The sequence below is a fragment of the Oxyura jamaicensis genome, chromosome 12 (assembly GCF_011077185.1).
Source record: "Oxyura jamaicensis isolate SHBP4307 breed ruddy duck chromosome 12, BPBGC_Ojam_1.0, whole genome shotgun sequence".
Lineage (NCBI taxonomy): Eukaryota > Metazoa > Chordata > Aves > Anseriformes > Anatidae > Oxyura > Oxyura jamaicensis.
In genome coordinates this window covers 11877716-11901624 of record NC_048904.1, presented here as the reverse complement: position 1 = coordinate 11901624, position 23909 = coordinate 11877716, and the positions used below count along the sequence as shown (strand labels likewise).

Below are 23909 nucleotides of genomic sequence, written 5' to 3'. Positions count from 1 at the left end.
AAATGAGACACAGGTTAGTCTCTGACCCCTCAGCTCAGCTTATCTGCACTTGCCATGGGTCCAAGAGGTATACAGGGACTGCTTGTACCACTTCCATACAGCCACCAAGTCACGCTGGACCAGATGTTTCGCCACCTTAATAAAAGGGTTGGTGGGAATCACATTACTGTAGCTTGTACCACTTTGAGAACAGCATCCAGGGCAGGATGTACATGCTATACTGCCTATAGCATGTAGCCACCTGTGTGATGTGCTGAGCACATCTGGCAGACACAGGTATCCATCCATCTCATTAGAAGGTTTCCCCATTCAGGAGAAGGCTCAGCTGTGAGTGAAGGTGCCAGCCCATCTCCTGTCGGTGCTGGGGGTTCAGCCTTAACTATACTCTGGAATGAAAACATGACTCATTTTACAAAGGATCGTTCAGTTTACTAACATCTCATTTTAAAGGCAAACTTTATAAGTATTTGTTCAGCTGAATCACTTCACCAGTGGGTGGGCTTGATGTGTCTATATACAGACCTCTAGAGCTATTTTAAATAACTGTGGCCACCTGAGACACCTGCATGGGGCTGGCAGGTAAAGTGCAAGACCTACAGGAGGATGGAGCTTATGTGGGACAGAGGGAGGTCCTGTAGTATATCACAGTGTCTTACGCCTGACACATATGGGTAGGCATTCTATGTGAATTAACTGGATATTACCCCAAAAAATCTGGTCCCAGCTTCTTTTTATTGCTGAGAACTGAACCATGAATGCATTTTGTGCATTTCAGAAAACTGTCCAGCAGGAGCACAGGGAAGGGTAGTGTGTGCTCATTTTAGGAAGAAAATCAGAGACAGACTACTTGTATCTCTCTCTGCATGTAGGCCTAGCGTTCAGAGAAGTCCCTGAAAATGTCTCCCTGTCTCCAGCTGCCACTGCCTTAAGCAGCTGAGCAGCCTGAGGCACGAGCTGTGCAAGGCTCCACGCACCCAAACATCAATCCATTCAGCACGTGCATGTGATGGTGCTGCCCATCTGATGGGCCATGTGACAGACTGGAGAATCAGACAGCAGAACTCACTCCACTGTGTGTCACATAGCCCACCAGCCCAAATACATGCCATTTCAAGCCAAGTTCTTTACCAGATGGAAGGAAAGCTCTCTTGATAAGATAAATAGCATAGTGAGTGCTGCAGGCCCCAACTCTGAACATTAATATTCAGTACAACAAGTGGCCTAAATTGCAAGCATGTAATCTCACGTAGCTGCATAGCTTTCAGGCATCCTTCCATGTGCTTCATTCTCTTAGTAAACTTGGATATTTTTTTTCCAGAGAACAAATCTTCTAGCAATTCACAACATAAAGCATCACACATTGTGAACTCTACCAGACTACATCCAAAAGTGAAGGAGCTCAGATGTCCCTATAGATCCAACAGCTTTCTTCAACAGCTGGAGAGCAGCACATACAGGAGTTACATGCTGTATTCTCTACACACTACCACCATGACCGTAAGTGTAAACGACTCCACGAACCTCAGGTTATTTGCAAACCTAGCTAAAGAGTGAGTAGAAAAATAAATAAATCATATATGTTCATATAGGGCATTTACATAGAAAGAAGAATGTGGCTCTCTGCGTAGGAAGGCCATACCTTCATGTAGGGCAGATCAGCACAGCTCCATTACAGCATTACATTAGGCTCTGCCAGTGAGGGGTCGGTTCAGGTATGCATACAAGGATGCCTGCCTTTACCATGGAAACACAACACCTAAGCAAGGGACCACACGAGCAGCTTAACAGCAACTGTATTAATACTTGACAGGGCAGGAAAGAAAAATGAAAACAATTGCTCTAATTGAAACTACAGGGGGTGTGTAAGTAGGGCAGAATGCACAGCAATTACCTGAGTTGGAGCGGGGCCAGTACACCAACACTAATGCTCCTGCTCTTTGGGACTGTGAGAGAGCCTAAGTAAACAGGATTTTGGTTTTCCATCTTTGGCTAAAATGGTTGTTTACACAGAAACAGAGAACTGTGTAAAAAGACATGGTGTGCGCTCAATTCTGAGGAATGAATTGGCGCTGCATGCTGAGCAGCTGAATTTCCACCCATACTTGCACTGCATGGCAAAGAGATGCAGAAATGCCTGGCAGAAATGCCTCCTGCCCAAATGGTGGAGCTGTGCATGGGCACAGCACTGTCCAGCTATGAGAAGAAAATGCCATGTTAGCACACATGAAATCTGTTTACCTGAGTAAACGTGAACCTTCTGGACATCCTCAGGCTGGAGGTGCTTCCAGCTCCCAGCTTGCTCTCCTGCAGCTCTGTAGGATCGCTCCATGCCCAACCCTACGCCTTCCTCACAGCCATCACCAGCAGCCCTCAGGCCCTGCTCCCGACTCCCCATCGCCTTCTCTCTGCACTGCATGTGAGGAAAGGCAAGCCTGCACGGAAAGCTGTCCAGAGGCCAGTTCTCAGAAAGCTCATTTCCCCTGCTGCAGGGGATTCCCAGCCACAGGGCCCATGAAAAACATGAAGTCAATGGTTAATAGCAAAATAAAACCTCCACTGACTATGTAGTAAGGGATAACCTGGCCTGCTGTGACCTTGTTGTGCTGGTTGAGAAGCAGCTCTTGTGTCTATGGGAACTGCTAGATGATGTCCCAGCACAACAAAGCTCCTTTTCCAAGGAAAAGGTGGTGGGCAGTGGTTTGCCCAGCAATCCCATCCATTCCCAAGTCCATCTGTCATACAACAGAGAAACAACCTCAAGCATCTGCCCCGTCATCGGTCCTCACTTTGTGACCATGCCAGCTCCGGCAGCAAGCACTACCCACAGCCAGCAGATGAGCAGTCGTTATGGAGCTACAAGCCTAGCGCTACCAACGCACACAGTTTGAACCTATGACCCATAGGTTCTGCAGACCATCACAAATCCCCCGAGACACACAGTTCCCCACAGCCTTGCAGGTTGTTTTTAGATAGACAAATTCAAATGGCTGCCACAAAAGCTTAATCTCTTTCCAGCCACACTCATGCTGAGTGTCAATAGGAAAAAGTCCCATGAATACGCTTGATAATTACAGAGCTGTGGCTGTAGCAAAGAACAAAGTATAATGCAGGCTTGAATACGCAGGAAATTGACTGCTGATATGTTTCCATTCATTGTTTTGTTCTCTGTTCTCAGTGTTATATTAAAATCTCCTACTAAGAATGAGCTTTCTTGTTTAATGGAACTTGTCAGTTAGAGGAAATCTGCTAGAGCTGTTTGATCTATTCTTTAAAATAATATTAATTGCAAATTTAGCACACATCCCTATCTTCGTTAGCAAATCATTCAAAAACCAAAGCTGGTATTTTTCAAACTTCAGTTGTTATCTGCAAAAAATCATGGCCCATCACCTTCAGTTGTTATCTGCAAAAAATCATGGCCCATCACTTTCTAACTCTAAGGCTTTCAGCGTCCCTTTGCTCCCACTATTCAGGGTTGGCTATTCATTAGGTGCTCGATCGCACCAGTCACCTGATGTTGTTTTCCTGCCTGTATTAGTGGAGGGTGACAGTAGTGAATAGCAAATAGTAAACACAGCGTGGGTCTCTGGTCATGAGAAAATTCATGAAACTTGGCAATTTGTGAGCATTTTCATAAAATCCTGACAACCATATCAACTTATTCAAGTGTGACCTCACATCTATAGGAAAACATGCTCAGTGCTTCTGTCTGCTTCTCTATTAATGTAACTAGCTGTCTGTTTTGATTCCATGTGACTCCTAATTAAATACTGCATTTGCATGTTTGCTATTCATCCTGATTCCCAGCATGTGCGCTCACATAAAATCTTAACTTCATGCTCCACAGCTGATCCACAGCTGAATCTGGATTTCCAAAGTCCTACAGTTCAGTGATATTTAAATCTGGAGGTTTTGTTTGTTTCCTTGAGGACATAAAAGAACCATTTAGAAAAATCAGTTGCAGTGGCCAGTTAGGACTTTATGTAAGCAAGCCAAAGTCTGTAGGATTATTTCAATTTGCTGGTTCTGAACCTTCAGCAAAAATCTGCAAAAATGGGTTGGATTGGCTCACAGAAACAGTATTTCTTTGTGAGTGTCTTCCTGCTTCCAATTATATCAGAATGATGGAAGAAAGGGGAAATAGCCAATTCCAGGGTTCATATAATTAGATATAATACACTCTATCATCATCAGTACTTGATGCTTTTTCTTAGGCAAGCTCAGAGGCTATTGGAACTGCTCAGAAACTACTACTCATGTCAGCATGTCACAAGTGCCATCGCTTTTAGGAAATGGACTTTTCAGACAGAGGAGCGGTGCCAAGAGCCCCCTCCCCAAGAGGCAGTCAGTATCAAGGCCGCACGCAGGCCTCGAGCATCCCCCCAGCCCATTAGCACTGCTGGAGGCACTGGGAGATGCCTCCTTTCCCTGGTGTCAGCAGCTTTGACTCTACTTGTGCTCACTCGTGTAATTTGTGTCAACTTGTCCTTGCTAAAAAAACGCTGCCCTGGTGCTCGTCAATGCTGCAACACTTCGCTGACACAAAACAGCCATCCACAGGCTAGGGGCAGTGGGACACCCCAGAAAGGTGCCTAAATGCTGGGACGTGCCTCAGCCATGGCTGTTCGTGCTGTCTGGGAGCCTGGGCTCCCTGCCTGTGCACCGATTCTGGACACGTACTACCCTCCCCTGCTCCTGACTAATTCAGGCAGCTCTAGTCACAGGGAACTCCTCTAAAATAAAACCATTCCTACCCCACCCGATCCTTTCTTGAAACAAGTGCAGAATTGTCCAAAACAACACAAGGGAAGAAATCCAAACAGGAGGTGACCTCCTTCCAAACCTGGGTGCCGGGGGCCGAGGTGCGGTCCCCCCCTCCCCAGCACTCCGGGTCATTCCAGCACCTTTGCCTCATCCCCTCCTGCAGCAATGCCCTCCCACGCGGCTCCTGCCTTCTCGGGGCCCATGAAGAGCCCTCTGTGTTCCCCCGCGCCTGGCGGCAGCCCGACGTGACTCATGCCAGCGGGCTGCGGGACGGTGACATCAGCCCCTCGGCGGGGCCCAGCCCGCCGGGGGTTGTTTGGAGCTTTGTGCCGGGTACGAGGGCCAGGACCACTCGGCAGGGAGGGTTGATGGAAAGCAAGCTGCAGGAAGAGCAGCCGCAGCAGGGCTGGTTTTCACACCTGCTAGCAGGCAGCCCCTCTCCTGGCCTCCCCAGGGCTGAAGCATGCAAAAGACTTGCTTGCTGCCCGAGGCAGGCGGCCCATGGTGCCGGCACACGCTGCTGACACCTCGTCCTTCCGTGGGGCTGGCACGACACCTGAGGCCAGGACAGAGAGGGTGCGGCTGGATTTCAAGACTACAATAAGAGCTCTTTATGGGCATGAAATTACCGTCCTGCAATACTGGCAAACCATTCCCTTTTCCAGGAAAGCTGCTTTGTAGTGCCGCCAGAAAACTAGCCCTTCAGCATCGCAAGCTACGCCGGCAGCAGTGCATCGTGTAGCTCTGACCAGAGGCTACTACAGGTATTTCGGTCAAGGGATCAAATGACTTTGTGACCTTGACGGTCACATAGAGGCAGTTCGAGAGCTGTCAGCTGTGCAAACAAAATATTGCCACCTCAGTGATAAGAGGGGAGGGTGCCCATGCCAGGGCAGAGGAGGGGGAAGGAAGGATGCTGCAGATAATGATGAGCTGGGGAGCTTGCCCGGCTCTGGGCTTGCCGTTTTGGGGAGATATGAGCTGCGCAGGCTTCAGGCCTCAGCTGCAGAAGCAGCCACCCTGCTTTGACAGATCTTTGCTACAGGCAAAATTTGTAATGAGGCTTTTTTTTTTTTTTTTTTTTTTTTTTTTACCCATTTGCTTCTGCTAGTGTTGCTGGACATCAGAGCTGTCCCAGAGCGGTTTGCCCACCCATGAACTCGCTTTGAGCTAGACCAGCAAAGCCTTCTGCATGTCTGGTGATGAAGCGTGCTGGGTGAGCTCCCTCAGTCTAACGTTGCTTTAAAACATAAGTAAAGCAATGAGGCAATTACAGATAGAGAGGCACAAACCAAACTTCTCAGTTCCTGTGAGGAGAGTTCTGCTTTTGTTCTGAAACGCTGATCTGGGCCCACTTTTTTGGTCCTGTTTGTGGGTTAGAATACAATTCCAGCCTGCAGTTCTGCTTTAGACTTGACTGAACCTCCATGAAAAGGTAAAATACGTTTTTGAGATTCCAGCATCAGAGCTGGGAAATACCTGATGGCTGCTATGGCCTTCTGAGGCCTTTTTTGTCCACGAGACTTCACTCGCCTGAACCCAAATGCATCCCCCATTGTGTCCTCCAACCCTGGCAAAGACACAGTCTGTAGCCAAACAACATCCCCCTTATTTGTTCTTTCTGGAAACACACAGCAGCTGTTCTGTTTTGCTGCTGAATGAAGTAACGCTTCACCCGCTACGGTTTACCGATTTGCAGATTTTGGTGGCGGCACTGTCACGGAGTTCCCACCATCAGCCCCAGCCAGCGTTTCCCCTCTCTCTGCCACAAAACATTTGGGCCTTTCAGCAGTTGGCCTGTGCAGTTGTTCCTTGGGGCCATGCTGATCAGGGAATTGAGCTAAATGAAATGAATTGGGAAAAAAAAAAAAAAAAGAGAGAGAGAGAGAGAGAGAAAGAAAGAAAACAAGATCCTTCCTATTTTACAGGGTGTTTTGTCATGGTTTTTAATTCCCATCAGTTCCTAATATGGTTTGCTGCAGAGTCACACAAAGAGTTACTTAAGCACAACTGGAAGAGGGCTGTGCTGGAGCAAAATGATGGGAAAAAAGTCGAGGATGGGAACACCTCAAGGTAGTATTACTACTAAAGCTTCCTTGTCCTCAAGGTTTCTTGAGGGGTTCTTATCTTAGACTGACATTATCCACGAGATCACTGTAACTTTCCAGTAAACAGCCAATTCATTTCACAATTTATGCATCGTTACACATCCCCCACATACCAGAGAATTAGCTCTACAGACTCCTTTAGGGCCTTAAAAGGATCCTTAGGCTTCAGTTTTCATTTTTAAATGAACACAAGCATTCAACTGAGCTGTAAGTTATTAAAAAGCGAGACACCACTTTGGAGATAAACAAAATGTTTCCCTAGTAATTCACTTAGTTGTTCCATTCATGGGCCTGTGCCTTTTCAATGGGAATACTCTGGGATTCCAGAGAACACAAATAACAACAACAACAACAATAACACATTCCATTCCATTTTACTGAACAGTGATATACCAAAAGGCTCATGATACATTATCTCTGTCTGTGCAGGAGTGTGGGTGGGAAGCAGGAGGCTGCAAGAAGAGACAGATAGAACGGCCCCTACACGTGCCTTTTTGTCTGTGCTGCTATTTGCCTTTTGCTCAAGAAGTGCAGCAAATATATTAATACCCAAATGAAAAATGAGCTGAGGTAATTCCATCTATGAGCATGTGATTGGTCCTGCTGCCACAAATGTTTTCCCCCTAGGCCCGTATCTGAATCTCGCACGGACTGACTCACACCACAGCCACATACGTCACTATTCCCCGGCAGCGTCAGACTGTCATTTGTTTCCTTTTGGAACGGGATGTTCTATAATAGCTCCAACTCCCACTCAACAGTTTATGAAATTGCAGTTCTTTCACATGCCTCCTTTGTTCCTGAGCTGCAAGGAGTTTTCAATTTGTTTATAAGGTGTTAAAATGGGAGCAGACAGTGGCTTGAGCTCAGGGATGCCTCACCCGAAACCAACGGGATGTAGCTTCCAGTAGGATGTAGGTGAGATGGTTCTCAATATGTTGTAGCCTTTGTACTTCATGCAAACAAGAGCAGAACTGTTGCTTCCAGGGTTGTTGCTTGAAGTACAGCCCCACATCTCATTTTTAGGACTCCTCCCACAGCCAGGGAGAGACCGTCACATAAAGGAAAGCTGAAGCTCTGGGCACGCTGATGGACTAAGCAAAGAAGAACCAGCTCTGCTTTGGAGCTCCTCACCATGACGGTCAAGTATGCAACATTCCCATTTCAGAACTGGGTAGTTTGATCCTCTCCTCCTAAAATGCTAATTTACATCCGAGTTTTAGCCTAGATCAGGAGCGTGCTATGGAAGTGATACCCTGACTTACCGTGCTACGGTTCATGTGTGGCACAGTTTCGGAGCTCAGCCTATAGGACTAACCTAGTGCCAGTCTCAAGTTAAAACCCCCGAGTCTCTGTCTATGCAGAATCCACTGCTCCCTGCTCCAAATGCTGCTGCTCTGTTTATCAAAGAGCTTTGGCTGACTGGTGATTACTTCCACCTAGCACAGCCATTCCTAGAGAGGAGGTCAAAATGAACTTCAAATGTGGCAAAAGCAGTATTTCAGAATAAAATGGGAAGCTCAAAGACAATCTGGAGATAAAATAAATAAGCATTAAAAACCCCAAAGCTCTAGACCTTCCACTGTCCTGCATTGAGCCAAGACCTTAAGTAAGGAGGCTCAAGTCATGCGTACATTTCCTTTGACCTGGAGACCAAGCACAGTTTGGTCCAGTCCCTGTTAGTATTCAAGAAGACCTTTATGGCTGCACTAACTTGTATTCAGCTGCCTGAGAAACCTTTAGAAACCACTGCAAAGGCAGATCATCACAGCCTGGTGTTCACTGCTCACTGCAGACACCTGCACATGCAGCACAGGCTGGGGAGAGCAGTCAGTGCCCCAGCCGTGGCATATTTTCACAAGAGCCCTCAGGAACCCTCCTGGTACTGCCTGGGCGGCTGCAGGTAATGCTGCACTGCAGAAATAACATTGATCAGGCTCTCAGTGCCATCCCCTCAAGCTTTGGGAGCCGTTAGGACAAAAGACAATCTACAAATGCAAGTCATTATCATCTCACAGACATCACCTATACCTTTACCTGGACTTACCTGGGATGATCTGGAGGGCAGTGTTTCTCTTGACATTCAAAACGAACGTGTGCACTAAAGAATACGAGGCTTCTCGTGCACGGGGTATTGTTCTGGATTTCGTATTTCTTCAGGGTTGTCTTGGCAACAAAGAGGGTTGCCGCTAGAGGTGTGTGAAGCACTGGGCAACAAAAAGCAAAGCGACTCCCACTTACTTCATTCCATCACCCACTTAAACCGGACCCATTTTCAATCTGCCGGTACATTATTAGTGTGCTTTGTGTCAGGAGGGGCAGCACTAATCAGCACCAGCTCTTTCCCCCTGCAACACTGATTTTGAAAATAGCAAAAATGTCATTTTTCTTTGGGAATGATGTCTATTCAGGCATCCTGACCAATTCTGTTCACTATCTCCCTTCAAAATGAGGAATATATCCCTGAAGGGCAACGGAACAAATTACAGATGGTTTTAAGCAAAATTAGTTTTTGTTTTTTAGTTTCAGTTATGGAAATTCTAAGTGACTTCAGTGAAATCAGTGGGTTTACCTTGGGCTGATTCCAATATAACTGCGTTTGCCAATTTGCCCCTATCTGAGTCTTTGCTACATGATGAGATGCTGGACAGGTAATGCTACACCTGGTCAGACACGAGTAGAAATGTCCCTTCTGGCTCAGCTCCTTCTGGACAACAGAACTTTATTCACTGTGGATGAGGTCCAGGAAATATTCTGGAAAGTTTTTAAAGCATCTTTGGGGGCAATCTCACATCATTTATTCATGTCACTTGCCCTTATTTTTACTCACTGAAGGCATTAAAAAAAATTAACCCAAACAGCTGTTCAGATTCCTCTAGTTTTTATGTAGCAAAGGAAAAAAAAGTCCGAACAGCTGTGTCAGTAAAGCACAAACCAGGTGGCCTCCCTAAGGCAAAGTTTGTATGAAATCTGTAAGATAATGTTTTTATTATCTGAGTTATTGTATTTCTTTTTTTTTTTTATTGCTTTGCTCTTGTGGATTCTTAAAGAGGTATTGGCCGTTTATTTCTTGTCTTCATCTTCAGTGTGTGAGCCCTCCTGTAACTCAACACGGTCATCACAGTCATTCTTTCTAGATGTGACCATCAAGTGTGAAAATCACCCTGTTAGCACAATACGCCTGAATCTGTTTGGGGGACTTAAATGAGATTGAAGGCTGAGTGAGGAGCTGTTTTATGGATCTGCCCTTTCTGGGGAGAAGCTCAGGCTGTGGCACCAAAATGTGCAAGGCACTGTCCATGACATAGAGGGTATTGTTTTTTCCATGTTGCACAGCTAAGTCACCTGAGATACACAGTTTTATTTCAGTGCCTTGACAAAGTAGCTGGATTGTCATCAAGCAGAGGCTAATGACTCACGATTACACTATAGTCTGAAAGAAAAGTTGTTTTGTACTCAAATGTGCGAAACACAGGGGATTTGTTAACTGCTAGCCAAATTCTCAGCTGGGCATCGCTGAAATCTATGCAACCACATGGATTTACACCAATGTTGTCCCACTACTGTCTCCTCAGAGCATTTCTCTACTGACAAAGGCTCACAAAGAACTTCCCATGCTAATTTTTTTAATTCCTCAACCAGCCTCCCAACCTGCATGGAGCAAATTCTGGCCTCCAGCACCACCCTCAAAGCCCTGGTGCTTACTCCATGTCCTCACGTGCTCAGTGCTGGCACGGTCGTGCCCTAAGAGGCTTCAAGCTACCTGCCTCCAGCCTTGCATTTCACTGGTGTCCACAACCTCCAAGGCCACCACACCATGGTCCAAACCCTAAACCCTGTCCAGCCACCCATTGCTCATCTGTTAAGTCCCCTCCATATAAATCCTGCTACAGGTGTGCTTCTACTGCTGTAAGGGAGCTTGCTGATTTGGGGGTAAGTTTTCCATAAATTGCTTATTGATGTTTTCTTCCCCAATTTCTGTCCTTGGATTATGGACTCTGTGGAGTGAAGGGAAAGCACTGAAGTGTCCAAAAATCACCAGCCGCATAGTGGGTGTTACAGCAAACGTTCACAATAATAGCAGCAACAATAATTGTATCAATAATTACATTGTTTGCTGCTGTTGTTATTCCTTCTCCCGTTCCTACAACACTTGACGTATATGGGCTCCAGGCAGCTTCTGAGCCTCAAGAAACATTTTCAGGTGATGCAGAACACAAAGAACAGAGAAAACAGCTTTATACTATTACCTATACATATGTAGCTAATATGATTATATATTATTGCATAGTGATTTAAATGACTTTGCTGAACATTCTGATTTGTTGCTTTTCAGCTTACAGAATGACAGCGTGTAGTAAAATATCATAAATTTGTTTATACACACCAGCAGATTTTTTATTATTATTTTGCTTAAGAAAGAAAATATGTAAAAAATATTTGCAGATGAGAAGGGCCATCTTCCCTGGAAGGACGTAACACGATCATCGCTGAGTCTAAAGGAGAATTTCATTCTCCTCTAAATCATTTGCTTTTGGTACATTTTTTTCATATTTAGTAGCTGGATGTAATTCCCTCTATATGTACTAACTCTGTGTTATTGCAATTCCAGCATGATTTATGTTTATTTGGGGTCTAACAAGATAATGAATCAGGAAATGGCATTGCACTTTATATTATGTATTTATTTATTATGTTAGGATGAAATTTACCTGGGTCCAGAGAACAAAATTAGGCTGTTACAGCCCTTGGTTTCATAAAAGTTATTTTCCTCTCAATGCCTATGCCCCGTGGACAGAAATTTATTTTATCTGCACTGAATGAGAATTCTCCTATTCTCTCTCTGCTAAGGTAGCCTCCAGATATGATTTCTATACCTTTTCTCATGCTTCCAATTTTGTATACATTACTTGAATGCTTGAAAATATGAAATATACTACCAACAAACAGAGTGATAAAATCTCCAGTTTGTAGGGAATCTTTTTTGTTCCTATTCAATCCTTTTGTAATTACAAAGACCTACTCATTAATTTGATGTCTTTGGTGACATTATCATACTTCTGATCATAACCTTTCTGTTGAATTCTAGGGGCTGGCTGACCGTTAGAAAGAAGGACTGTTCTGCAGACAGTTTATGGGGTTCAGATTTGGAAGATCTCAGTTCTTCTCTGAAGTGTGACACTGCAAAGCAATGAAAGACGACCTTAATTGGAAGGTGTATGAATACATGTAAGTATAGGGGAAGTGAAGTGGAAAATTACACTACAGCATATAAGAGAACTGAATGTATTTAATAATACAACAGTAGCTATCTGTAATAATACTAAAAATATCACAGAAAAACATTATGGGAACATTGTTAAGAGTCCAAACGTGTTCTGATTGATGTATTTAATAACTTTGCAAGAACTTAAGTCTCAAAGACTTGTAATTTCTGTAAGATTAGATAGTATTCTTACACAAAATGCAGGAGAGAAATCAAATGAAAAAATGGCAACTTTATCTCCTATAGAAGAGTTATAAAATCATTAAGCAAGTAAAAGTTTATTCAGTTAATTGGCTAAGGCCCAGCAAGAATTTCACAACACTATCAGCAGGGTGTTGAAATACCGAAAAACCACCACACAACCAAATGCTCAGTTTCAGAGAAGCACTCTTATTTAAGAAACACTTTCTTGAGTATTTCTTAGATAAGGAATTGTTTATCAGTATGTGTGTATCTCCTTCCTGGAATCAAGGTCTCTGCAAGTTTTTTCATGTATCCTAACATTCTCTCAGTGTTTTCTGATTTCCCCTTGCTCAAGCCCCAGGAACGTAGGAAAAGTGGAAACAACATATACTTATGAAGAAATGTGATATATATAATTATTATTTATATTTATTTAGCGATTTGAGCTAAGATCGTGAGCATCAGAGTGTGATGAGATAACCAGAAGTGACTTCTGACACTTTTTCTTTTGCACAGAGAACATGGATGGATATTAACAAGTCAAAGCAGCAGCACAAAGAAAGGTAGCTCATGCAGCTGCCTGTGCAATAGAAATTTGGAAAGCTGTGAAATCAAGGTATAACCTGTGTGAAGGCAAAGTAAGAAGGGCCATGGACATCTAGAAAAAAAACACTGTAATTGTGTTGACCGTGAAGCCTCCTCTGAAACAGAAGGTTTCTGAATTTCTGCACCAGGATACATTTTTTTCTTAGAAATAATCTGGCCATCTAGGAAATATTTCACTCTACCTTCCAGCACACACTGCAGTTCAAAAACAGTGTAAATGTAAATATTGCTGATGCCAAGCACATGATTTGCCAATGCAAAATGATGCATTTTGTACCAGGATTCCATTATAACCAAGATTAATTTTAGTATTATGGAAAGAGAACAAGGCTCTGTCTGGCAATTCGTTAACAACAACAAACTCCTGATGACAAATGATATGTAACTCACAGGCTTTGTTCAGGGAAACTCCTGTAAACAGCTGACTTACAAATGTTCATACAAAACAAACTATACTGCAACCTGATTTTAATCTAACTGCCAGATACTTGTGAGGTAATGCTGTGGGAGATGGCACAAAGATTTTGAAGAAGGAGATAGCTGGTGGAAAACTCTAACATTTTATGGAAAATTCTAATTTTTCAACAACAACAAAAAGCAATCAATGAATATATCCCAGATTATTTTAGGAGTAGGGAAACATCTCACCATCATCATGTAAAGGCAACCATTATCCAGTAAGAACTCAGGCCAAGTCTCAAGTGGCACATCACAGCATGAATCATTCTTTAAGGTAGCTTGGCTCGACTATACAGATTGACTGATCATAAAGCATACCTCTGATCTATCCAGATCTTCTCTCTTACTTAATAGGAGAAAACAACCCCTGTAAAAAAGGCTAACACTTTATATGTCTGCATTAGTTTACATGGATTCATCAATACTCAAGACCATCTCCCGTAAATTCTAAAATTAGTTTTGAGAACAAGAACAGGCATAACCAAAACACAAAGCCAAGAAGATATAAAAGAATAGAGTGAAAGTAGGGAGAGCTGACAAACACTAAAAGAAAAAATGAGAAAATATTTATGACTATGTTGGATGATCATCAGACAGATCTTCCCTTGCATCCAATTTCAGTTATTTTTGAGAATCACTGTGGAAATTTGCTCATGGCTGTCATACTCAAAAAAAGACATGCTATGTGCGGGATTCAGCCCCGTAAAACAAACATGAAGAAGTATCATGTACCATTTAAGTCTTGTTGAATCCTACCATGACAAAACCTTTTGATGAGAAGTAAATTTCACTGACTGATTAATGAGGCGGGCTCTCTTTCCAGCAAGTGAATGATACTTTTCTGAGTCAAATGTAGCTTATTAGGCTGAAGTCATTAAGCATGACCAAGCCATCCAATCACACGACATGAACACAAACTCATCACCACTAAGTGATGTCAAAAAAAATAACCACATCAAGAAAACCAAAAGCCTAAAATTTGGAACAGTACAGAGACTGAATAACTTCACTTTCTACAGAAACAATTTATCAAAAGAAAAAAAAATACTAAATTCAAAAAGAAATTCTTTTGCTGAAAATTACATACTCAGTCATACGATTACATGGCTTTTGTTCCCCTAGTCCTCTTCTTCCTCCTGGGTTTCTATCTAGGAAATATTCTCAGAACCTGCTGGTTCAGATACCTCTTTCAGACTGTTGGCATTCAAAGGTTCCAGCAACGAAGCCTTATTATTATAAATACTCCAGCTATAAAATTTCTAAGGAAATCAGACCAACTATCATCTTCTCCTTCTGACTTTCATTTAGGAATTTTAAATCCTCTAGCGTGGGAGAATACTCTAAAGCTAAGCTTGCTATTTCATTAAAAGCAAAAGAGGAAAATTAGGATGAAAATTCCAAAGCCTGGGAAGGTAAGTAAGGAAACAGCAAACTAGAAACTAGAGAGGATGAAAACCAACACTACATTGATGACTCTGGCAAATCCCATTGTTTGTTCAAGGCAAAGTACATTACAAATTTTGTTTTGGTACGACATGATGATAAGCAGTACATTTGGGTTGCACAGAATTATTTTTTTGTTTGTTTGCTTTCTTGCTTTGTTTTTAACCTTTCTTGTTCATCCTGGTACTTGAATAACAGGAAAAACCTAGTCCTGAGCTTACAGTCATGCAAATCCTCCTCACTCAAGCATGAAGTTACAGTGGCTTCCAGAAGTTTATTTTTTTGTGCAGACATCACCCTTGAACGTTACCTTCTTGATCTGGCCTTCAAACTTGTCACATGATATCTAGTGTTTACAAATTGGTTGCTATCTAGAAATGAGCAGCTTTGACGTGACTGAGGTATTCTCACAGGAAATACATGCAGTGAATCAGCGGTAGCATGTGTAAGAGATGCTCTGTCTCTCTTTTGCTCAGCATTGCTGCATAGAATGACATACTATCAAAGATAATACACAGCCTCTGGAACAAGCAAAACACAACACTGACTAATATAGAACATTAAAGTCAAAAGCAATTTTCTCTGCTCGCCCCCACCTCCACAGCATTGCAACTCACACTAGAGAAAGGGCTGGATGAAGTCTTGCTAAGTCCAGCATGAAGCCCAGTAGCAAATAAAGTAATGTGAGAGTTGCCTGAAGTTTGAACTAAGCCCTCTGCATAGTTATGAGAACTTGCCGTTAAAAGAATAAATGTTAACAATAAGAAGTCCAAGAGAATAAACCTGTGAGAGCCAACCTTAAAGATCTGCAAGGGGTCTCATAAATACATAGTAAGCATCCACACTGATGGATTCCCTAGAGGAAAAAAACCTATATTACCTACAAAGCACATAGTTTACAAACCTTCTTTTCGTAACATATAACTTGTAAAATTCAAAGTTTAGAGCTAAGGAAAACAACCAAGGTAAGAGCTAATCAGCAAAGTGGTATCTTCCTTCACTTAATTTTGTTTTACTTGTATAATTTGTTGATGAGCCATCAAACAAGACTCTTACCTGTCAGCACTGGGGGTTAGATATGGATTTGGGTGAATAAAGATAAATTGACGAGTATGGGCTTGAATCACGTCAACATAACAGGTAACTGCTGTGGGTTTTGTCACCCAGTGTGTTGGTAAGGGATTAGGGTGTTGGCTCTCTTTTTGTACTCTGGTGCCCTAAGCTTTTAAGAATGCACTAGTAGGTCCTGGCAACTTGAGTTGGCTCAAGTCCCTTGTACATGAGCCCTGTGTGACCAACAGTAGCTTCTCATGAAGAACACAGCAGAAACTCAACTGCACTCTGCCAGAAAGCCTTCTGGAAGCAGGGTTTGTTGGCACATCCCTACCTTAAAGCAACCAGCCAGCGGGGGTGACAGCAGGGGTGCATCTTAAGAGTTATTCAGCTCCAGGCAGAAATGGAGTAGGTCTCTTCTAATGTAGGCTCTGAAAACTAAATTACAGAAAATATGACTGGTAAATACAAAAAGGTAAGACAGGAAAAAAATGTACCAAAGTATATTCACAGACAGAATAGGAATTTCACTTGGTAACCAACAGCATTCTTATATATAAGACTGTTTCTCCTCCCAGCATTCAGCCCTGGTAGATGAAATGGCTGGGTGATCCAGGCTGCAGCAGTCCATCATCTTCCCAGTGGGTCAGATACCAGCTGAGGGACTCCCAGAAGCAGCAAATAGCCCTGGCAACAAGGACCTGCAAATCTAGGTGCCTGACCACTGAGGTACTCAATGAAGTCTTTAGGTGCTGGAATTCTTAAAGCCCTCTGTAAGAACTCCTTGTCCTCTCCTAGACCACAGCAGAAAGGATGTGAGCAAAACACAGCTAGCCTGGTCATGGACTACCTGTTGGGGTGACTGTGTTAAAGCCCTATTTTCTGGAACTAAAATGAGATAATATTTGAGAAAAAGAAAAGAATCTAAGTAGCTAAGAGAAAAAAAATCTGGCATAAAACACATAGACCAGCTAAAGAAAAAGAAGTGACAACAAACAAGCTCTGCAGTCAAGGAAAGGGTAAAATCTTGGCCCTACCAAAGTCAGTGGGATGTTTGCCAGAAAGCTGTAGACAGCTTGTTTTATCCAGGATTTTTAATTAGTGATTAAATGATTCAATGGCAAGTTGGCTGTTTTAAGAAGGAAAAAATCATAAAATAGCTGCAGCATGCCTCTCCCTGCCCCGCCTACCCCTTGGGAGGTACAGATCATACACAGCTTTTTTATGGGAGACTTGACAGGTATTTCATTGAACCTTAGTTGAAATCTGTAGTTTCCCAGGCCCTGCCTCCTTCCCCAGTCTGGGGATGAAGATAGGAAACACCTGCTAATGACACCAGAGACAGAGCAAACAGCAAAAGTCATGTGTCAGCAGAAATCCCACTGGAAGCCTGGCCTCTCTAATCCAGATTCAGTCCACCTAATGGTGGTTAGTATATATGGAGCAATAGGATGGTGTGTTCATTTAACTGGCATAAATTTGAACTGCTGTCAATATCCTGAAGTGACATACCCACGAATAAGGTGTCTCCCTGCTGACAAGGTAAGTCACTTTGTTAGCATCCCCAGTACCCAAACGATCTGTTCACACCACACACTTCCCTTATTCTGCTCAATTTTTCTGCTCAATTTTTCTGCTTTTCTCAGTCTCCTTCTGCTTTCCCCCCTCCAAAGTACATTGGTTTCTATGGAAACCGAGCACGTCATCGCCATGGCCAGAACTCGGTGACATCCCTAAGAGTAAAAATGCAATTTAAATAAGCATTTTGCAATGTATAATGTGAGCTCAGAAAGGCAACAGGCGATTATCCCGTGCACGTGTGTATACATGTGTTTGCGTGGGCAGCCGCCCGTGCACGCACACACTCCCTCTCCCTGCATGGTTTACACACATGCGATGCCACCGCCTTCACGGGACAGCACGCAGCAGAGAGCTCTGCAGAATCCATCCCATCCTTTTCTGTTTTAATATAGCTGAAAATTGCTTTGACAGCTGAATAGCTTCTTTGTTTATAACTCATTCATAGCTGACTCTGCTGCATTATGTAGCTTTGCAAAGAGATTACTTTGTCAAGAACTGAACATATATGGTCTGAGCATGAACAATTCAGCATGGTGAATTGCATTCATTTTATATGACGTACAGGGCTGCAGTCTTGCTGCCTTTAGTGTGTCTGCTTTTCTCTATGGGTTTCATTTTCTGATCTTAATTTGTTTTTAATAATTTTCTTTGGAGTCTTTGGGATCATCTCCTTTACCCTTTCCTAGACAGATCCAGAGAAATTTCAATATGTCAATGTTCAATATGTTGCATCTTGCCCTAAATGCTGTACTGTACAAATTTTTTTCCTGTGCATAGCAAGGGATTATCATTATCTAATTAGCTAATTACCTACCTGTAAATGTCCTGCTCCCACCTTAAATTGCTAGTTTTGTTAGTATATAACTTGGTATTCCAATACATCGGTATTTCAATAAAGGCTGAGAAAAAGGGCCTCACTATAGCGGGTGCCACATGGAATACAAACAGCTTATTTCTCCTTTCATCCCCAAGTCTAAAAGCAGTCCAAAGTAGGCAGATCTCCTGGTCTGCATGTCTTCAGCACAGCTGTGTGTGAGCTAGTTGCTTTTAGCCTTATCAATAATATTAAAGCAAAACGGGCCTGCACAGCATTACTGGCGGTATCAAGGCCTTGCACCATGCCCGGAATGAGCTTTGCAGGCGCTGCTGGCTGTCACCTCCAGTGGTGCCAGTGACTCCATTGGTCGTCTCTTGTCACTGTTGCTGTTTCTACTTCTAGCCATGGCTTGTTTAGAAATTACATTATTTCAGATTCATTTTATGCCCTGCCCAGAGGCATAAGCCAGACTCAAGGCATTTTTCTCTGGTTTTAATACTCCTGGCTTCTTCCACTCTCCCTCCCTCATTTTTTTTAAATAAGCACGATTAATTCTGATGGGCAGATGATATGGTCTAGTATAAAGATGACTAAGAACAATTGACTGTACTAATGGAAAATTCCTATTGACTTTGTAGTAGGCATTACATTGATCTCCTGTGGACTGGAGACTGAAACCTTTACTTAGAGACATCACCAGGGGCTTTTCTAGCACAGGAAACAGAGCAGAGCCTTGAAGCATCTTGCATTTCAACAGCTTTTGCTCAGCCCATGAGCTGGCAGATCTCCAATTTACAATATGCCCTGCTTTTTGCACTGAGCGGTATTTCACTGCTTCTGAAAATACCAGTCTTCTCTGAAAACAGAGGGGAAGTTTGTCAGACAGACAAATCCCTCCTTATCTCTTAGTCATAACCATGATCCACTTCAGATGATTTAAAGAGATTCGCACATATTTACCTTTAAAAAAGAGGCAAGAAAAAGACTTCTTTGCAAGATCACTGTTTGAAAACAGAAGCTGCAGAAAGATTCCTCACAACCTTATTTGCTCCCACTCATACTCCTAATGTGCATATATTTCAGAAAAGTTGGCACACTGTTTGCTAATTTGTTGAATATATATATATTTAATTCACCATCTGTGTGGAAGTTCTTTGTACCAGCAACTAGTGTCTTCACCAATGAATCCCTTATCTTCTGCCCTTTCAGCAAATGATGGACTGTTTTCCATAACTGACAAAAAATGCCACTGACCGTGCAATATTCAGGTAATCACAGAATGATGAAAGGCAGCACAGGAGGTTTAGAAACAAAATTGTTCTTGTTTTACTGGGAATTTTCAGATTTAGCAAGAAGTCATGAGATCTTCAGAGTCAGTAAATTTCCACAGCTGGTTTCTGTTCTTCACCCCCCCTTGTGGCAAACCTGGCTGAACCACCAAACATGTCTCAATCAGTCTGCAACCTGCTCAGCCGCAGGAGCCCTTGGAAAATCCCAGGACAGCAGACAGCAGCTGTATCATATTATTGTAGGTACCAACAAATGCAGTGGTGATTTGCACCATCATCAGTTTTGTGCGTTGGTGGGAGAGTGTTGAAGTCAACAGGATGAAGCACAGCAGAAGGATTGTGCAAAAAAAAAAAAGAGCATGGCAGAGAGAAAAGGATAGCTGTAGTTTGCAAAGGACATGTAAATCATTTCCGAGCTCAGAGGGCCTAGATACAGAGAGAAAACAAGAAGTAGAGAGGGGAAGGAAGGTGCCTCATCAACTAGCAGCATGATCTCACAATCTTTCTGGAGTAAATAAAACAGCTTTGTGTACGCTAAGTGTGTCCCTCTCTTTCCTTCAGGGAGAGCTGAAGGAAACTAGTTAGGAATTATTAAGAAATCGTTAGAATTATTATCTGCTGTTAATATACTAGGTGCTGGATTTCCATGTTCATATACCTTCTCATGTATGAATGCAACTGTCTTTCTAGAAGGTAATAGCTAATACTGAGCTAAATATGTGCCAACATAGAGGGGCAACCATGGGCCACTGAGTGTCAGACTATATAATTATTAAAGAAAACACAAAAGTTTATTGAAGGCTACTTTTCCAAAAAGCACCTTAAATTTTCATCCCTTGCAATGTGCCTTTTTCACTAAAGGGATGTAACTCTGATCAGGTGTTTCTGTTTGGAGAAATACAAACATTTTCAACAGGGTATCAGTCAAGCAGTGGTGAATAAAATTCAGAGGAATGTGTGGAAGGCAAGTGATAATACAGCAGAGTTGGGTAAATCCAACCACCAGTGAAATTATGAATTTACTCCATTGGGTTTATGACCTTTGCGTGTTTTCTCTCCAGGACTGCACCAGTAAATGTGCTGGACAGGGATCTCCAGGCTGATGCCACTTCTGACTTTCCACTGGCTCACCAAGGGTTAGATGACTGACTTACATGAAACTCCTCATAGATGCAAGAATATATCTACACAGAAAGGTAGATTTTGTACTTTCTGCCTTCCTAAAAATGCAAAGGCTGATTAGCAGATTGACGTGGTCCTTGTTCAGTGTGCTTTCAGTCTTTCATACTTCTTGAAAAAGCAGGGTTGGTGGCAGCAGAACCCCAGGCCTTGTTCTTGGTGTCTGTACACTGATATTGGCAACAGTGCTGGGCATGAGATATAACCAGGACTAGCAGGCAGGACCACTGTGGATAAAAGCATTTAAGACTGCATCTGCAGAGCTGAATAACCAAAGGAAGTCATAGATTGATGCAAATAGATCTTTACTGTCAATGACAATTTTTCTTTAAAAGGATTAGCAAACTTCATGTGGCCAAAGACTTTCTAAAATAAACTTCAAAAAGTCCAAGATGTAAAGAATCACCTCAGAGAGGCTCTGGTGTGGTTTCCAAATGACCTTTGGTAAGACTGGCATCCTCATAAAATAGAGCAGATGGTACATGGTGGAGAGCAGGGATAGGTGTAAGAATTTCCTCATTCTCTCATCTCAGAGACAAGCAGTGTGATTTTGCACAACCACAACAGCCCAGCTCAGCCAGCCATAGGGCGTTTCAAGTTCTCCCTCAGCAGAGCAAAAGTCCACCTGAAAAAGAAGCAGCGGGGAAGGAATCTCCGTGGTGTGACAGCCGCTGCCCTAGCTTAAATGCTACGAGGCTCTTTCAGTTCTGCAGATAGTAGTTCTGTAAACAGGAATTACCTTTGGACTCTTAAAAAAAACATGTACTATATCATTCTGGAATGGTGCTAATCTCTCTATCATGGAGGTCAAAGCAAGCTTTCTATTATAAGCTCTGTGGAACACACCTACTTCCCAGCCACTCACTTGCAGGGAACAAAATCCAGCTGGTCAAAACGCCCTGTGTGTAACAGGATGCTAGAGCAGGAGCTTGAGGCAATGTGGGTGAGGCATTTGGGAGCTGTGAGACTTCCAAGCTGGAGGGTGAGCCCTGGGTGAGGCAATACTGGCTCCGTGCCCCTACAGATGAGGCAGGGTTTTCTTTCCTTCCTTGCAAAGGACAATGGTCTATTCACGGACAATACCAGCTGGAGAGGCCACTGCCTCACATCACACCCCAAATCCAGCACAGCTTTGCTACGGTGCTCCCCACCAGCAACTGCTCTCATCTTCCCCTTTGCAGAGTCCCTTTCCATACGCTGTGATAGCACTTATGACAGCTACAGCCCAGGTAAGATTGGGCCTTGGGGTTACAGTGACAATGTCCCAGCCTTGGTGTCACAGTGACTGGAGCAATGACTGGCATGTTCCAAAGCATAAACACTGACACCCAGGGTGTGGTAAGGTGGGGGTTAGCTGAGGACCCTCAACTTCTGTATTTTCCTAGGGGTCTGAAGTGCACGTTGGCTTTGCTGATAAACTTATCAGTAGCAGAGTGAAACATCCGTTTCATTTGTACTGTTTACAGAGAGCCTATTTCTCTAGTTGGTGAGTTGGGATTGAGTGAGCAGGGTGACTGTTTTCTTCCCTCCCCTGTGAACATTGCTGCTAGCAGCGAGCTGCACCTCAGAGGGGGGAGAGATGTGCTGTGGCCAGACCCACCCTTGTCCCCAGTCTGAAGGTCCTCTACCCCTGCACACCCTTCCCAGCCCCAACCCCTGGAGCTGAGGAAAGGCTGTGGCACAGTATGTGAACTCCGATTACATCTCCAAGCAGGAGGAACACACAATCGGTGGGAGACGCCTGCTTTCTAGCCCCTTTGTGCTCAGGGGCAGAAACACAAATAAGCCTCAATGTCTTTTTCCTGCTTATGTGAGCAGAGATCCGTTTTTCAATAGCAGGCCCCAGCAGATAAGTATTCCTTTTGCCTGGGGAAATTTTCCTTCTCCCATCCGGTCCGGTCCCATCGCTTGGGATGTCTCAGGGAGAGCGGGACCATAAACTTTACGAGCGAGTTTTCACTAAATGAATTACATAACAGAACCACTGCTTACAGCTGGTGTTGTGTCAGAAAGAGACCACAGAGAGAAGCGGATAGGAAGGGCAACAAGCCTCCCGACAAGCCGCGGCAGGGCCCAGGCAGCGCAGGCCGCAGCCACACCTGCCTTCACCCGCGCTGCACATAACGCCATGCACCACGTCAGACAGCAACCCAGAGCCCATCCAAAACAAACCTCCCAGCACAGGAGCAATTGCCTTTCCTCATAAACTCACCCAACGGGCTATTTTTAAAATTGATCTTTCCAAATAGCATTAAGTGACAAATCCAGCTCTGTGTCCACCCAACAAGTATGGGGAGGTCCTGCAGACAGCTCTTGGGATGAAGACTCAGACTTGAACTTTATTATTTTATTGCACTTGGAGAATTTCCTGGGTATTTTCTAGGTTACTTCCTTATTACTGGGTCAAAACGTTGCCATGTGTAAACCTCAATTTGTCAATATATACAATGAAGGCAGTGGAACAAGTTCTTCCCTGCTTTTTCCTCCAGAGTTTGACCTGATGAAGAAGCCACGAAACATCTCTCTCCTTCACTAGGGCCAGGAAGGCCTTTGAAATCCCTAAACGCACAGCAGCTGAGAAGTGCCATGAGCTGTTTGAGGCAGCTCAACAGGAACACGTGTAGAACACAGATAGGAAGCAGACTAAATAAAAAGGATTCAAAAGCACTGCAACTTTTGGGGTCCTACAGCATGTATATGTGGGATCTGATAAAGGGAAAGCTGCTGTGAGCAGACAGTGCAGGCGGATGGAGAGGCTTTGTGGTATCTTGAATCTAAATTGAAACACATGGCTATCAGGTTTCCTTTGGTAAAAAGGGATAGTCTACAGCACCCCTGTAAGAAAGATTAGGTTTCTTTGAACGGAGACATTTTTTGAATATGATGTTTGCCAGTAACAATGTTTTACTGCATTGTTACGTGCAGCATAAAATACACCAACTAACAGCACCCAAGATGTGTCTGTTCTTCACAGAGCTTCTGTAGCTCAGTGTCTGCACCAAACACAGCAATAAACATGGACCAATTTCTGTTCAGCTACATGAGCCTGAATTTCAGTGTACGTTACTGCAGTAGCATGCAGATACTATCTACATCTTCCCATCCTTTCTCATAAAATAAGATGCAGCAATAATAGACAGATTTTTATTATTATTATCATT

General features: G+C 43.4%; 1 long non-coding RNA gene across 4 annotated transcripts; it reads left to right on the top strand.

Annotated features, from left to right (window-relative positions):
- Nucleotides 1–4962: 4962 nt before the first annotated feature.
- On the top strand, nt 4963–23253 carry LOC118173456. 4 transcript variants are annotated; one of them, XR_004754207.1, is made up of 5 exons: nt 4963–5097; nt 5430–5528; nt 7899–8018; nt 9959–17424; nt 20631–23253. It is a non-coding gene; the product is annotated as an uncharacterized LOC118173456 (long non-coding RNA). The 4 variants fall into 4 exon arrangements; XR_004754206.1 differs by having other exon boundaries at nt 5008–5340; XR_004754205.1 differs by having other exon boundaries at nt 5008–5528; nt 9959–10805; nt 11962–17424.
- Nucleotides 23254–23909: the final 656 nt, after the last annotated feature.